This window comes from Mauremys reevesii, linkage group 12 (assembly GCF_016161935.1).
Source record: "Mauremys reevesii isolate NIE-2019 linkage group 12, ASM1616193v1, whole genome shotgun sequence".
Classification (NCBI taxonomy): Eukaryota; Metazoa; Chordata; order Testudines; family Geoemydidae; genus Mauremys; species Mauremys reevesii.
This window is the reverse complement of record NC_052634.1, coordinates 29,922,757-29,940,217: the sequence shown is the minus strand read 5'-3', so window position 1 is coordinate 29,940,217 and position 17,461 is coordinate 29,922,757. Positions and strand designations below refer to the sequence as shown.

Here is a 17,461-nt window from a genome sequence, read left to right as displayed (position 1 = left end):
GAGTTTCCTGCACAGGTGAGGAAAGATTAAACCAACTCAGAATCTGGAAGTGCCTGAAGGAAACATCTGGGATGCCCTACAATGCCCTTGGAAGGTTTCTCAGTTCATTATTGTCCCTAGCAGGGGTCGTATCCTCAGGGTAAATATAGCTCATGGCTTCCTGTAGACACTAGCAGACACCAGGCAGTAGCTTCCTCCCTTTCCCCTGTGAGTTTGGATGGGATGTGAGGGCCAAATTGATCCCCTCCTCTCTCCTGTTTAGGGAAGAGTTTGGGGGAGTTCAGTTCCTGATTTTTATTTGACGTCTCTCCAGCACTTGTTTTGGTTTGGCCTTCCCCTTTCCATCACTGTTTGAGGTTTCTGTCTCTATCACAGCAGGTGACGCAATGGTATGTGAGAAGAGGAGAATTCTCAGCAGGAAAATGTTGAGAAAGTGGCTAAACACAGAGAATTATCGCAAAGATCGAAAGGAATGTGTCCTGGAGTCATGAGCAGGGAAAATCCTGTGAGATTCAGCACAGACCAGAAAGAGAGCAAGGAAACCAGCCAGAGGAGAAAATGGGTAAATTTATTTCCTGTCGGGAACTCAGAAAAGCGTCAAGGAAACCACAACACAGCAGGAAGTCCTCATGGGAAAGAGGAAAAATACATGCACTGAGTGTGGAAAAACCTTCACTTGCAGCTCAGCCCTTTCTGTTCATCAGAGAATCCACACAGGGGAGAGGCCCTATGAATGCAGTGAGTGTGGGAAAACCTTCACTTACAGATCATCCCTTTATCAAAATCAGAGAATCCACACAGGAGAGGCCCTATGAATGCTGTGAGTGTGGGAAAACCTTCAATTACAGATCAGCCCTTTCTCAACATCGGAGAATCCACACAGGGAGGCCCTTTTATTGCAGTGAGTGTGGAAAAACCTTCCCTTGCAGCTCATCCTTTTCTGTTCATCAGAGAATCCACACAGGGGAGAGGCCCTTTGATTGCAGTGAGTGTGGGAAAAGCTTTATTACCAGCTCAGACCTTTCTAAACATCAGAGAATCCACACAGGGAAGAGGCCCTATGAATGTCATGAGTGTGGGAAAAGCTTCTCTAGCAGCTCAGCCCTTTCTCAACATCAGAGAATCCACACAGGGGAGAGGCCCTATGAATGCCGTGAGTGTGGGAAAAGCTTCAATAGCAGCTCAGGCCTTTCTAAACATCAGAGAATCCACACAGGGGAGAGGCCCTTTTATTGCAGTGAGTGTGGAAAAACCTTCACTTTCAGCTCAGCCCTTTCTATTCATCAGAGAATCCACACAGGGGAGAGGCCCTATGAATGCCATGAGTGTGGGAAAAGCTTCACTAGGAGCTCAGCCCTTTCTCAACATCAGAGAATCCACACAGGGGAGAGGCCCTATGAATGCCGTGAGTGTGGGAAAACCTTCAGTCGGAGTTCAGGCCTTTCTAAACATCAGAGAATCCACACAGGGGAGAGGCTCTTTGATTGCAGTGAGTGTGGGAAAACCTTCACTTGCAGCTCAGCCATTTCTGTTCATCAGAGAATCCACACAGGGGAGAGGCTCTTTGATTGCAGTGAGTGTGGGAAAACCTTCACTTACAGATCAGTCCTTTCTCAACATCAGAGAATCCACACAGGGGAGAGGCCCTATGAATGCCGTGAGTGTGGGAAAAGCTTCATTAGCAGTTCAGGACTTTCTAAACATCAGAGAATCCACACAGGGGAGAGGCCCTTTTATTGCAGTGAGTGTGGAAAAACCTTCACTTGCAGCTCAGCCTTTTCTGTTCATCAGAGAATCCACACAGGGGAGAGGCCCTATGAATGTCATGAGTGTGGGAAAAGCTTTATTACCAGCTCAGACCTTTCTAAACATCAGATAATCCACACAGGGAAGAGGCCCTATGAATGTCATGAGTGTGGGAAAAGCTTCTCTAGCAGCTCAGGCCTTTCTAAACATCACAAAATCCACACCGGTGAGAGACCTTATAAATGCAGTGAGTGTGGGAAAACCTTCAATCACAGCTCACACCTTCTTACCCATCTCAGAATCCACACAGGTATGCAACCCAATGGAAGCAGTGAGTGTGGGAAAACCTTGTCTTGCCACTGAGACCATGTGAGCCATCAGAGAATCTGCAAGGGGGATCAACACCATAAAACCCTCTAGGGCTATCGATACTTTAATACTTTCCTGATTCCCACTTTTAAAAGCTGTTTGAAGCACCGATATCCCTCAGCTTGTCCAGATGAGTGAGTGGCCTATTTTTGCATTTTGCAGTTTGACCTCTTTGAGGTGGACTCATTTATCCTTTCTATCAACTCCATTCTCCCATAAGTAATTCTAGTGTGCCCTTTCTATCGGAAACCAGGGAGCGTCACATTTATACCATTCCTCCTATTGCAAAGTTATTGTTAGAGTCACCAGTGTTACAGATTGTATCATTGCCAGTTGTTCTCATGTTGTGCTGAAGAGCAGTTATCATGGGAACTTTTCATATTACATTTAAATGAAGAGCAGGGGCAGGAAAAAATTGTCATTTCAGCCTCGGTGATACTGGAAGGAGATGTAAAAAGCGACAGAGTCCTGTGGCACCTTATAGACTAAAATACGTACTGGAGCATAAGCAATATACAAAAACCTGTAGGAGAACACTTCAACCTCCCTGGACACACAATAGCAGATTTAAAAGTGCCATCCTGCAGCAAAAATACTTCAGGGCCAGACTTCAAAGAGAAACTGCTGAGCTTCAGTTCATCTGCAAATTTGACACCATCAGCTCAGGACTAAACAAAGACTGTCCCTGGCTAGCCAACTACAGAACCAGTTTCTCCTCCCTTGGTGTTCACACCTCAGCTGCTAGAAGAGGGGCCCATCCTCCCTGATTTAACTAACCTTGTTAGCTCTAGACTGATTCTTGCCTGCATATTTACACCCGCCTCTGGTAATTTCCGCTACATGCATCTGACGATGTGGGGATTCACCCACGAAAGCTCATGCACCCATATGTCTGTTAGTCTACAAGGTGCCACAGGACTCTTTGTCACATTTTGCAGATCCAGACTAAGGCCCGCTCTACACTTGGGGGGGGGGGGGACTTCTTACCTGTCCAGACGCCGCGGGATCAAAGTCCGCGGCTCCCCCATCGACTCCGCGGTGGTGGAGTTCCGGAGTCGACGGGAGCGCGTTCGGAGTTCGAACTATCGCATCTAGATTAGACGCGATAGTTCGAACTCCAAGAAGTCGAACGCTACCCGTCGACCCGGCTGGTAAGTATAGATGTACCCTAACAGAGCTACTCCTCTGATACTTGGAAGGAGATGGGGTGACTCAGAGATTCCCTCCTTCCCCATCATGGCAGAACTGTTACCTTTTGTCTGAGCCAGGCAAAGTTTATCGTCATCACATTCTACCCCTCCACTTCTCAAAGTGTCATGTGATGAAGAGTTCTCAGTTGTCTGTGCTTGGAGATGATGCTTTGACTTATTTAATCCTATGCCAGAGTTGCTATGACTGGTGAGAAAAGTATCAAAGACCAGGAAGGGGAATTCAAATGGATCCTAATCGCAGTGTGATCATTTGAGTTTAAATCCCAGGTTCCATCTATTGGTAAAGCCAATTCTGGCAAGGTGGCTGTTTTTTCCCCCATTATGGCAATGCTAGGATACTAAACATGTTGTAAATAACATAACTGACTATTGAGACAGTTACTCACTGAAATATGTTTGAATGGTTCAGAGGAGAATGTGATGGGAGAATCTCTTGTCCTGATTCTAAATAATTAGATGTAATCTGCTCTGGAATTTCAGTTTACACGTTCATTGTCATGTATTTTATCTCTCTGTGATCTGGGTTTCTATCTTTCTTGATGGCTGTGTGGTCACACAATTAGATATTAGTTCAGCTCAGATTTATTGGAGAGTTTAAGACAAATGACCATTTGCTAAAGTCATCATTTCTCACTTCAGCTTTGCTTTTTCCCCATCCTTCCATGATGATATGGAGAAAGTTCAAGTTCAGTTCTGTCAATAGAAGAGAACTCTCCAATTTACTGGCCATGCTAACAAAGACACATCAGTGATTTAAAATCTCCACTTGGAAATGGTGAACAGCAGCAGACCCCCGACTAACTGAAGGAAGTGTATATGAGCACAGTGTAGTTCAATTGTTTAAATCAATATTGTCTCAAATGGCTATGTTGGCAGGTGAAGGCCTCCTGCTGATGTAGCGCTGTCTACGCAGGGGATTAGAGATGTGTAACTACGTTGCTCAGCTGTGTCGATTTTTCACACCCCTGAGCAATAATTATACCAATAAATGTCTTTAGTGTAGACCAGACAGTTTTCTCTTGTGTTTTCTGCATTTGTATCACTTCTCCCATACTTCCTACTACATTGAAAAATTTAAAGTGTGAAAAGAGAGGTATTTTTCCTCATGATGCTAACATTCCCACATAGGAGACCCCTTCCACCAACACGCATGGCAGAGGAACCAGAGATATATGAACTCACAGAAGTGTTGGGACAAACTACAACTTGAGCCAAGGTTCAGTTGTTGGCAATGGGGATTAAAAGAAAACTAACATATGTGACCAGAATTTGTGATCTTTGAATATATTAGTGTTACTAGTGAAAATGAAATCATAGGTGATGTTATTGGTTAAAGAGTAAGAGACTAATTGTTTGATAATCTGAATAATTTTGGAAAACTGAAAATTGTCTTGTTTTTTTTTTCTTTTTTTAGTTCAGGAAATGATGGTTAATCTTCAAAAGTTAATTTGATTTAATTTACCCCCTGTAGTGTAAGGAGTTCTGGTAGAAAACCTCACTCCAAAGGTTGAGGTGGGAGAATAGGTGTTAGAAAGAGTGTATAAGAGAATATTGGGTCTGTATAGATTTTATTTTTTTGTATTTCAAATAGAACTTATTTTGCTTAGCTTCTAAGTCAATTTCTATTAAAAGGAAAACTACTCAAGGAGACAAGTTGTATAAGTTTTTACCCACTTACACTGTAAGCGTCACTGACTTCCCCACTTCTCTAATTTGCAAAAGAAAGGCCTGACATCTGTCATAGGATGTGTCCAGCAGGTAGGAAAGCTGCAGTTGTCAACCATCAATACCAAGGAAAAGGCTGAAGTCCACTGCCTTTCATATCTAAAAGCCATCCAGAGGCTGGTCTACACTGAAAAGCTATGTTGACATGGCCACATCTCTCAGGGGTGTGAAAGATCCACTCCACTGAGAGAAGTAGTTAATGTGACCTAAGCCCCAGTGTAGACAGTGTTAGGTTGTCAGAAGAATATTTCCAGTGTTTGAAGGGTAGACACAGCCTTAGACAGATTGATCCCCTCTGGGAAGCGAGTCATGACATCAATTCCAATTTTGACCCATCTCCCTATATGTGAGAAAGCTGCTAGTATGGAGGGCTGAGCCAGCTGTCCGATCACCTGGTTCAGCTGAGGGAAAAGCTCTTAGTACCCATCAGTCCAAAGACTGAGAGAAATGTTGAGTTCCAACCATTGTCATTTTAGTATCTGATTGTTCCTTTCTCTATTTTTTGTGTTGTCCTTTCTGTTCTATCAGAGTGTGACTGTATAACTCAGTGCATGTGTGATAAATGCTCTTTGGTGCCAATTGGCAGAGAGGTCAAAGTAATTCACAAGAAACTCCTGCCTCAGACCTGACAAACTCATCACACCTAATGCACTAATTTTTATGATATTTATCCAGGAAGCATAGCAGTGAGATCTCTACTGAAAGCTTGTAAATTATTGTTACTCCTGATCACTGCAAGAGGTGTGTATGAGTCCTATTGAAGGAGTCATGTAAGTATATGGAAAATTATGCCCATATGGTATTGTCATGAAAGTGAGTCACCCCAATCAAAGGTCTTGTTGGGAATGGCCTATTCAAGTGGGAGGGAATTGTCACCCGTCCCTTGCTAGCCAGTTATGTGGTGTGTTGCTGCATTGTCAACCTTTGCACCAGCCCAGAAAAGCCAATGGAAAACTATCAAAGACAAATTATAGACATCAAAACCCTGTGGAAGTGTAAACGACAATATGACAATGAGGAAATGGTCCTTTCTGTGAATATACACAAAAGACTGATTCATTTTATAACAGGGTGGAGAGAAACACTCTGGTTCCATTCACCAAGGAGATCACTAATGACCAATGGTGCTTCAAGAAAGGCAGGGCACTGGCTCCTAGGGACTAGCAGTCACTGCAATAGACTGTCACCTCAGACTTCAATCTAGTTAGGTAGGAAAGGTAACTATTAAAAAGTGTAGGTTGCATTTTGTGATTTTGTTTTGTTGGTAACAGTTGGTTTCCATCATTCACATTTGTTTAAATCTCTGTCTCTTTTTAAAGAAATTTCCCTTTGTTCAATAATTGTGCTTAAGTGCTGTGTGTGATCCAGTAGCAGTGGGCTACAGTAAAACTGGTAACCTGGGATGTACCATTGCTTCGGGCAGAGAGGATCTGGGATTTTTCTGAGACCTGGTCTACTCTAGGGGAGGGAATCAGTCTAAGTTATGCAACTTCAGCGACATGAATATCGTAGCTGAAGTCAATGTACTTAAGTCGGCTTACCATGGTGTCTTCATCACGGTTAGTCGACTGCTGCAGCTCCCCAGTAGACTCTGCCTGCGCCTCTCGCTGAGCTGGAGTACAGTGGTCGACAGAAGAGTACTCGAGGATCGATTTATTGCATCTACACTAGACCCGATAGATCGATCCCCTCGCTGGATCGATCGCTGCCCGCCAATTCGGCAGATAGTATAGACATACCCTGAGTATCTGATGCTTGGAGCTGGATCCCAGAGGGGGACACATTGAAGGAACTCAGGGGTTAAGGTCCCTTTATTGTCAATTGTCAAGGTTGCTGTAGCTCAGAGGAGGGTGCTTGACTGCCTGACAGGCTGGTGAGTTTGGTCATTAACATCCAGCTGCCAAATGCAAAAGTCCCTCTTCCTTGTGGCAGGTGGCCACCAGGAGATTCACGGCCCTCAGCACCCTGAGAAGAGTCACAATGTGCGTCTATGTTGATCCACACAGGGAAAGCTCCCTATAGAATAAAACTCTGCTGTATGAAATCATGGAACATGTGCTCTTCGCTCTGTGAAAGCACATAAAGAATCCAAGCGCTGGAGGGTTGGGTTTGGGTCCAGAGTGACCTAGACACATTGGAGAATTGGGCCAAAAGAAATCTGATGAGGTTCAACAAGGACAAGTGCAGATTCCTACACTCTAGGATGGAAGAGTCCCATGCACCGCTACAGGCTGGGGACAGACTGGCTAAGTGGCAGTTCTGCAGAAAAGGAGCTGGGGATTACAGTGGACAAGAAGCTGGATATGAGTCAATAATGTGCCCTTGTTGCCAGGAAGGTTAACAGCATATTGGGCAGCATTAGTGGGAATGTTGCTAGCAGATTGAAGGAAGTGATTATTCCCTTCTATTTGGCACTGATGTGGCCGCATCTGGAGTACTGCATCCAGTTCCCCCCCCCCATCCCCCCGCTACAGAAAGGATGTGGACAAATTGGAGAGTGTTCAACGGGGGGCAACAAAAATTATTAGGAGACCTAGGCATATGATTTATGAAGAGAGAGTGAGGGAACTGGAGTTATTTAGTCTGCAGAAGAGAAGAGTGAGGGGTGGATTTGATGACAGCCTTCAATTACCTGAAGGGGGTTCCAAAGAGGATGGATCTAGATGGTGGCAGATGACAGAACAAGGAGCAATGGTCTCAAGTTGTAGTGGGGAAGGTCTAGGCTGGATATTAGGAAAAACTTTTTCACTAGGAGGGTGGTGAAGTACTGGAATGGGTTCCCTAGGTAGGTGGTGGAATCTCCATCCTTATTGGTCCTGCTTTGAGTAGGGGGTTGGACTAGATACCTCCTGAGGTTTCTTTCAACCCTAATCTTCTATGATTCTAAGTAGCTGCAAGTGTCTCTTTGTGGTCATATCTGTAAAGACACTAGGAATGGGCAACGGGATGGATCACTTCATGATTATGTGTTCTGTTAATTCCCTCTAAAGCATCTGGCTTTGACCACTCTTGGGAGATAGGACACTTGGCAGGATGGACCATTGGTCTGACTCAGTATGGTTGTTCTTATGTTTTATGTACAGAAATGAGGCTCTTACAAAGCCGAAATGGGGGGGAGGGGCTCTAAATTTATATCAGAGTTAGAGAGAAATATGTTCAAACACAGTGAGACTCAATGTACGAAAGAAATAACACGTGATCCCCATCTCCTTCCCCAAAGCCTTAGGTGGGGATTAGCTGACAACTGCTGCGGCTGCTGCTCTGAGGGGAGCGGTATGAGTTGTCTGCCTGTGGGTGCAGCCCACCAGCTGGTTCTCCTGGGTCAGACCGTGAGTTGCTGGGCAGGAATGGTGCATCAGCTGGAGTATGAAATATGAACAGGGATCTAAAGACTCTACACTGGCCTCCAGTGGGGGTTGAGGATGCTGAGGCAGTGGAATTTCAGCATCAGAGTCATCAAGATTCAAAGCTGCTTGGGGGTGGAGAGGAGGGGGATGACTCCACTGGATTTTTAGTGCATCCCCCTAGCTGCTGGCCCATGACAGCCTGGCTTTGTCATTGCTCTGTGGTTCTCCTGTTGCTCATTCCCAGCTTCTGGAAAACAATGGCTGGGGACACCATCCCTGCCCATCCTGGCTAATAGCCATCGATGAACCTATCCTCTGTGCACTTCTCTAGTTCTTTTTTGAACTCTGTTCTAGTTTTGGCTTTCACAACATCTTCTGCTAAAGAGTTCCCCAGGTTAACTGTGCGTTGTGTGAAGAAATACTTTGTTTCAAACCTGTAGCCTATTCATTTCATTTGGTGACTCCTCCTAGTTCTTGTGTAATGAGAAGGAGTAAATAACACTCCCTTCCTTGGTCCTTTGAAAGATGATATGTGAGCCCCCACCTCCCTGCCCCACCTCTCATGTCCAGGGAACAACAGGGATATAACAACACGGCAAACAACAAGGTTCAAAGTCAATGCAGCTGGGAGAAGTATCTGCTGTTTCATTCCTTACATTCCTGTCCTACTGCATGGCCATTTCCTTTCCCTCCTTTCTGTTAAAAGCTTCTGTGTTTTGCACAGAAACATTATTTCCACAGGAGACACCCAGGAGTGGGGGCTGCATTCCTGTGCCAAACAGTCACTAGAAAGGAGGCAGACAAAGGCCTTTAAGATGAGGTGTCCATCACTGTCAGAATATCATCTCCCTCCTTCAGCTCACTGGCAGCCTGAATTTCTTCCTTATCCTACCAGAGTCTTGTCTGGACTCAGCACTATCCAGCCCCTCTGTATGTAGTGGGCAAAACCCACAAACCTTGTCTTTAAAACAAGCCGCCCCCTTCCTTCTTAGGGAAGAGTTTTCTATGATTGAAGTTGAGCTTCAGTTCCCCTCTCCTAGGGGCAGGTTAAGTGTGGGGCCATCTTTGGCACGTGTGCCATAGGTTGCCGACTCCTGCTACAGCCCAACCGTCTGCTGATGCACCTCAATTCATGGCTATAAAGGGTTTGAAGCTTTCATTGCTTAAATTCCAGGACCCTGAGGGATTTCAGCTCCCCTTTGGCCAGAAGAAACCTTCACCCCACTAACAACCAGGTTCTTGTCCATGGGATCACTGTAGGGGGGCTGGGTCCCTGTTTGTCTAGTCTCTCTATCTAGGACAAGCCAGGGCGCCTCTATAGGAATCCATGGCACACCCACATCTTGACTACTGTGTGCAGATGTGGTCACCCCCCCTGATAAAAGATGTATTGTAATTGGAAAAGGTTCAGAAAAGGGCAACAAAAATGATTAGGGGTATGGAGCAGCTTTCATATGACGAGTGATTAATAAGACCGAGACTTTTCAGCTTGGAAAAGAGATGATAGAGGTCTATAAAGCAATGATTGGGTTGGAGAAAGTAAATTAGGAAGTGTTATTTACTCCTCTAGACACAAGGACTAGGGATGAAATGAAGAGGCAGCAGGTTTAAACCAAACAAAAGGAAATATTTCTTCACATAACACACAGTCAACCTGTGGAACCCTGGGGCACCTAGGATCGGCCACTGTAAGAAGACAGGCTACTAGGCTAGATGGACCGTTGATCTGACCCAGTGTGGCCATTCTTATGTTGTGTACTTATGAACTGGGGTGTATGAGCACCAGGGCCCTCTGTGGAGCTGCCCTTCTCCTTCTATGCTCTCATGTTTCGTTGACTTCAGCCTTTTCTTCTATTCAGCATCAGCATCATTGTAAACAAGCTGCCCTCACCTCCTGTCCCCTCCGAGAACCAGTGTCCCCTGTCTTGTGTAAATCACTGACCTCTCTCAGCACTGACTGCCCCTCCATGTCCTTGTCCCTCCCTCTGTGCTGATGGGACCCTTCTCTCCAGTCCTGCCTCATCCAGCAGCTCAGTGGATGGGAAAACATCAGATGCTGCTCCCAATGCTGCACTCATTTTTTCAGAAATTAGTCGACTTTATGGCCAGAAGAGACCATTAGAGCATCTAATCTGACCCCCTGCATATCACAGGCCTCCTGTATGACACAAGAGCTACTTTTGGGGTAAACACATTCCAGAAAGGCATCTAGTCTTCATTAAATGACATCAGGAGATGGTGAATCCACCACTTTCCTTGGTAGCTTTTTCCTGTGGTGAATCATCCTGACTGTTGAATATTTGTGTCTTATTTGTAATATGAATTTGTCTCTTTTCACCTTCCAGCCATTGGGTCTTGTTAGGCCTTTCTCTGCTCGATTAAAGATCCCTTTAATACCCAATCTTTTCTCTCCATTAAGGCACTTCAACACTTCAATGAAGTCACCTTTCAATCTTCTTTTGAAGTGGTGGCAGCCCTCCAATAGGTCAGCTAGTAGAGCAGAGGACTGGAGCCAGGGCCTCTGCTGGGCCCGCTCTCCGTGGCAGGCAGGTGGGTGGCTGCATCAGGGGCTGCAGCCCAGCTCAGAAAAGGAGGGGGCCGGACAAAGCTGGAACCTGATTTCAAGAACACTTCAGTGATGCCCGAGAGTCCTAGCCGGGGCCAGTCCCAGGAATCCAGGCCAGCCAAGAGACAAGGGACTAGCTTGTCTTGTGGCCCAACTACTGCTGGAAAAACAGAGAAGCTGCATTTTGCTTCTCTCTCTCCCCACCAGAACCTGGGCCAATACAAGAACGACCTCCCCTGCCTTGGCTCACCTCAGTTTCTTGTCATTGCAGAAGGTCAGCTGTTGTCATCCACTCTGGCCACTTGATGCCTTTTCTTACCTGCCAAGTGAGGGCGGGTGAGTGCACAGGCAGCCAGCGCTGTTTCAAGCTGTTCCCCCGGATCAGGTGAGCTGCAGCTCAGCGAACCCGAGGGTCTGAGGGGAGCTACTTTGCAGCAGAGGGAGACCAAGCAGCAGGTCCAGTGCCGGGGGCTGGCAGATAGAATCTCAATGGAGTGTGTTGGTCGAGATCCCGGCTCCTGCTCCTTTGCAAGGCGTGTGCGTTTGCTCCGGGTTTTAGCCCGCTAACGCAGCATAGGCTTGCTTTGCCCTGGTTTGCTGTATGAGTTCACAGTGAGAGATTGCTAGTCACAGCTCAGTGGGTGGGTTTGTGCACATTAGGAGTGTAAAGGGAAACGTCTTTGAACAGAATTGTGTGTTAAGGGGTCTTGCTTTGAATTCTTCCACTGGAGTCATTTCGGGGAAGTGAGCCTCACTTAGAGTTACCTCCTTAGGGTGTTTGTGGCGTGGCTGGGAGCTCGTCACGGTGAGGTTGAAAGCGGTGGGGGCAGAGGTGCACGTGTGTCACACAGTCTTGGCATTGGTTCTTGGCTCTCTGTGAGCTAAGATCAAGCATAGTAGCTGGTCTTATCAGTTTAATATCTGATAGGTCCTTTATTTGAGGATTGTATATTAAATTCATTTTTGAAACAGAGGGCTGGACTAGGAGCTTACTCTGTCCACTCCATGCAACAACCTGGTATTACATTGTCTCCAGGCCTGGTGCACCTCCTTTTGGGGAGAATGTTCTGGTTAGAAAAGCAGAAAGAGTTTTACTGTGGTAATACTTCCTAAAAGTGGATTTATTTATTTTCCCCCCAAGTCATTGAAATGTCCAGAGTTTTGGTTTCTTGATGAGAAAATATTGTTATGATTTCTTGGGAGCATTTTGTGAGTTGATAAAGGTGAGGTTCTTTGTTGCCCTAGCTGAAAAATAAAAAGATATATTGGAAATGGAAAGATTCAGAAAAAAGGGCAACAAGAATGATGAGGGGCTATGGAACAGCTTCTGTAGAAGAAGAGAGCCATGAGATTGGGACTTTTCAGCTGGGAAAAGAGACGACAAAAGGGGGATACAATGGAGGTCTATAAAATCATGACTGGTGCGGAGAAAGTAAAGAAGGACGTGTTGGTTCTTCCTTCTCATAACACAAGAGCTAGGGGTCACCAAATGAAATTAACAGGCAGCAGGTTTAAAACAAAGAAAAGGAAGCATTTCTTCACACAACCCACAGTCAACCTGTGGAACTCTTTGCCAGAGAATGTTGTGAAGGCCAAGACTGGAACAGGGCTCAAAAAATAAAAACAAAAAACAATCACCCCCAACAAAAAAAAAAACTAATTGTTTTCCTGTGTTGGACCAACTGCCAGTGGGAAGAGCAAATGCAGCAAGGGCTACAAGCAGGCAAAAAAAGAGCAAAAGAGTCAGGCAGCTCCCCTGGAGGCCAGACAGAGCACCTGGAATAAAGTATGCTAGAGCAACCTACAGAAGAGAGCAGTCCTAAAAAGAAAGGAAGGGGGGGTGTCAAATAACCACAGCCCAAAAGAAAAAGAAAGCTTTGGCAATGAGAAAGAAAGAACAGTAAAGCACTTTAAAAGCCAAACCCTCAGCGGTTTTTCTTTCCTTCCCTGAGTACCAGGGGAAAGCACGAACGCAGTCCCCCACTACCACAAATTCTGCAGTTGAGTTTCCCACATTTGGGGAAATCACAGAGGTCAACTCACCCACAGAGCAATGGATGGGCCTCACCCTGGGAAAACCACCTTGGTGATCATGGATTTCCCCTGTCAGGTAAGTATAAGCTCCTACTGCCCAGCCGTCACCCGCCCTCGCTCGCCCCACACTCTCAACCCAGGGTGGGGGACGCCACGCCCATGCCCGCCGGCCCCACCCACACCAGCCCCCACTGTCCGAGCTGCCCCCAAGTGGCCCCGGGGCCCCACTCTTCTCCACGCCAAGTCGCAGGTGCCAAACTCAGGCCCTGCTTGGCAGCCCGCTGCCTCTCCCACGATGCTCTGCTCGCACACATGCTCCCGCGGCTCCAGCCCTCCAGTTGGGCCCCTCCCCCTGCCTGCCCGGCCCGGCGCACTCCCCTGGCCAGCCCGGGCTCTTTGGCGCTGAGAGCCCGGCCGCCAGCCCCCCCTGGGCCCTCGCCGAAGTGCTGCCCGGTCCCCGCAGGGGCCTCTGCTGGGCCCGCTCTCCACGGCGGGTGCGTCAGGGGCTGCAGCCCAGCTCAGAAAAGGAGGGGGCCCGACAAAGCTGGAACCTGATTTCTAGAACACTTCAGTTATGCCCTAGAGTTGTGGGATAGCTCCCGGAGGCCAATACCATCAAATACCAGCCACACTAACCCTAATCCGAAATGGCCATAGTGATTTGAGCGCTACTCCCCTCATCGGGGAGGAGTACAGATATCGATATTAAGAGCCCTTTATATCGAAATAAAGGGCTTCGTTGTGTGGATGGCTGCAGTGTTAACTCAGTTTAATGCTGCTAAATTCAAAATAAACTCGTAGTGTAGACCAGACCTTAGTGTTCAAACATCTCCTGTCTTCTTTGATGAAAATAAGATCAGAGTTTCTGTCAAATACACAGTACAGGAGTAGCTGAGCGCAAAACCTTCAGCCAGGCATGTTTTGCTCCCTTCCTGCCTCCACCCAAACGGCAAGGGAGAAGCGGACGAGACACGCCGGCTCGAAGACGCCTCCCTCCCGCTTCCCTGTTGGCTGCGCAGAGCTCTTGGCCTGCCTCGTGTCTCGTCAGGGAAGTGCGGCCAGGCTGCCCAAGCCTGAGTCACATCCGCAGCCTGGCCAAGCACCATCGCACCCCGGCACGGAGCCTGCAGCCCATCATCAAGGTCAAGAGCAATGTAAGCACCTGTCAGCGGTGCCACCTGGCACATCCCTGCCCCTCTCTAGAGCCCCACGGGGCAGCACTTGCAGCATCCGGTCCTGGGGGAGGCCTCAGATCCCTGTTGCAGGCAGGGCCGCCAAGGGGGGGGGCAAAGGGGGCAATTTGCCCCGGGCTCCGCAGGGGCCCCCAAGAGAACAGCTGAGGCTCCCGCCTCCGCCCCTCTCCTGGAGCCTCAGCGCATCAAACGCCGAGTCTCCGCCGGGGCCCCTGAGCCGCCCCGCCCCGAGCCACGTCGTCAGGGGCGGGGCTGGGAGCCCTGGGCTGAGCGCGGCTCCCTCCGCTCGGCTTGGAGCTCCCAGCCCCGCCCCCTCCCCACGCGGCTCTGAGCGGGACAGAGCTCAGGCCCCGCCGGCCACACGCTGAGGCTGTTCTGGCGAGGCGCTGAGGCTCCGGGTGAGGAGGGAGCCGGGGGTAAGAGGTTGGGGGCGGGGCGGGGGGGAAGCGGGACCCGCTGCCGAAGTGCAGCCCGGTCTTCGGCGGCGGGGGGCCCTTCCGTTCCGGGACCCGCCGCCGAAGTGCCCCGAAGACCAGGCTGCACTTCAGCCCGAAGACCCCGGGCCCCCGGAATCCTCTGGGCGGCCCTGGTTGCAGGGGGTCCCATTGTTATGCTTATAAGAAGCACGAAGAATCTTTTTCAGGGTGCTGGCCCCTTCCGCAAACGCCACTGGAGTCCAGAGCCCCTACACCCCCACCGCAGGGGCCAGCTCCCGCCCCAGGCTAGTGCCCCAGCCCCATGGTGCCCCCAGCCTCCCTCCCAGCCCCAGAGTGGGCGGCATGGCCCCAGCCACCCTAGCCCCAGAGCACCGAGAGGGCAGGTTACGCGGCCCCGACTCGACCTGCCATTGACTCACGTGGCTCTGCGCTCCGTCAGCTGGGCTGAAGGCAAGAGGCCAGCCTGCGAGTGGTGAGGGCCTCCTGTCCCGGCCTGAGGCAGCAGTGGACCGCTCACAATGACGTCCTTTTTGTGTGCAACTGCTGCAAAAACCTCCTGGACAGAGAAGCAACAGGCCAAAATGCTACTATGCAGCTGCCAAAGTAGCTCAGTTGGGCGAGCATTAGACTGAAGATCTGAAGGTCCCTGGTTCAATCCTGGGCTTTGGCAGGCCCTTTCATCCCTCTTTGTGCAGGGTTGGCTTGCCCTCTGGGAGGGCAGCAGCACCTTCATCTGAGCAAATACCTGATTTTGAGCTCCTCAGCAGGATAACAGAGAGTATGGGTGTAAAGGTTTCCTCCCCCACTCTGAACTTCAGGGTACAGATGTGGGGACCTGCATGGACCCGTCTAAACTTAATTCCTAGCTGAGATCTGGTAACACTGCCACCAGCCAGAGATCAGTGTCTGGCACACTTTCTGTTTCCCCAAAACCTTCCCTGGGGAACACAGATCCAAACTCCTTGGATCTTAAAACAAGGAGAAATTAACCATCCCCACTCCTTTTCCCCCCACCAATCCTTGGTGAGTTCAGACCCAATCCCCTTGGGTCTTAAAACAAGGAAAAATCAATCAGGTTCTTAAAAAGAAAGCTTTTAATTAAAGAAAGAAAAGGTAAAAATTATCTCTGTAAAATCAGGATGGAAAATACTTTACAGGGTACTCAGATTCATAGAGACCAGAGGGACCCCCACCCCCCACAGCCTTAGATTCAAAGTTACAGCAAACAGAGGTAAAAATCCTTCCAGCAAAAGAAACATTCACAAGCTGAGAAAACAAACATAAGACTAATCCACCTTGCCTGGCTATTACTTACAATTTTGAAACATGAAAGCCTGATTCAGAAAGATTTGGAAAGCCTGGATGTACGTCTGGTCCCTCGTAGTCCCAAGAGCAAACAACAGCAACAACAAAGAGCACAAAACAAAGACTTCCCTCCACCAAGATTTGAAAGTATCTTGTCCCCCTATTGGTCCTCTGGTCAGGTGTCAGCCAATGCCAGAGAAACTGGTAAAGAATCACAATGCCCAGGCATGACGTCATCTGAACTACAGAATTCCCACCGCAAACCTGGCTCCCAAAGCACAGGGGGATTGGGGGTTTGTTCCCTTTGCTTAGCCATGTGCAGTCGCACAGAGAGCGCATTTAAAAGTCTCCCCTCCCACAGAGCAGGAAGGGGAAATGATTCTCAACTTGAAGCCTGGTGTGAATGAGGATGTCTGGACCAAGGGGCCAGGGACTGGCCTTTGCTAGAGAAACCACTGTCAAGTTTTAGCCAATTAGGACAAGTCAGCAAATAAGAACAACCTCAGGTCTCAGTAACTGCTACAGGTAGCAAAGTCCTACAGGGAGCAGTTTCTGGCACTACACCTGCCCAGCTCTGCTCCCCGGCTCTTCTCGGGCTCCTGCTCTCTCCTTAGCTCTGCCCCACTCTGGCCCAGGCAGTTCCAGCTCCCAGGGAGGATGGGACCCCCTGGCCTGGTGACTCCCTCATTACACTGCCTGGCCTGTCAGTGCGGCTAACTTGGAGCTTTGGCCTCTCCCCATTGCCCCTGGGGACTGTCAGTCTCAGGGTCCTGATTTCCCATTGGCCCTTCCCCCTTCTATTGGTGCTGGGAACTAGCCAACCAACCCCCCCCCACACACACACACTAAGTTTTAGTAAAGGGCCAAGAGCCCCCTTACACAAGCCAGCCCCATGAGGGTCACCGATGTGCAGAGAAGGCAGCATGAGCTGGTCCCATGGTGTAAGGGGCAGCACTCAGGACTCTGAATCCTGCAATCTGAGATCAAATCTCAGTGGGACCTTGTGCTAGCTTGTGGTAAAGCCCTGGAGCTCACAGTGCTCAACTTCCCTGTCTCCAGTTGTGCAAGAGCCAGTCTTTCCCCTCCTGCTGGGTGACTCACCCCTCCTAGAGCCATGTCTCTGGCTGGGATGGCCACAATGGGTTGGGGCTCCAGAACTTGCTACCCTGGTGGTTGGGATTCTCGCTGCTTCACCTGATGCCCACAAGTTTGGCCCTGGTGCTTCCTGCCACACTTTCCCTGGGGCCCACATGGTGCTTGAAGAAAGAAGGGCCAGGGCCGGGATTGATAGTCAGGGCTTGGCAGGAGGGAGGAAGATTCCCAGGCTGGAGCCCCACACACCTTCCCTCCTCCTCTGGGCACCTAGAGCAGAGGCGGCCCAGTTCTGTCTGCTGGACACCTCAGCAGAGTAGGTGAGTTCATGTAAATACAGTCTGGTCCCAAAGCCTCCCCCAACCCTGGCTCATCACTAGCTGTCAGGGGAGAGTCATTCACACCTTGCTTCCAAATCGTCATTTGAAATTCTGAG

The 17,461-nt window shown here is 48.8% G+C and overlaps 2 non-coding genes across 2 annotated transcripts; one reads left to right on the top strand and one right to left on the bottom strand.

The window, feature by feature from the left end:
- The first annotated feature begins 11,822 nt into the window (after positions 1-11,822).
- Positions 11,823-12,016, top strand: LOC120376393. The gene has a single exon (XR_005587273.1). It is a non-coding gene; the product is annotated as a U2 spliceosomal RNA (small nuclear RNA).
- A 903-nt stretch (positions 12,017-12,919) lies between these two features.
- LOC120376264 lies at positions 12,920-13,082 on the bottom strand. Its single transcript, XR_005587165.1, has one exon. It is a non-coding gene; the product is annotated as a U1 spliceosomal RNA (small nuclear RNA).
- Between the last annotated feature and the right edge of the window lie 4,379 nt (positions 13,083-17,461).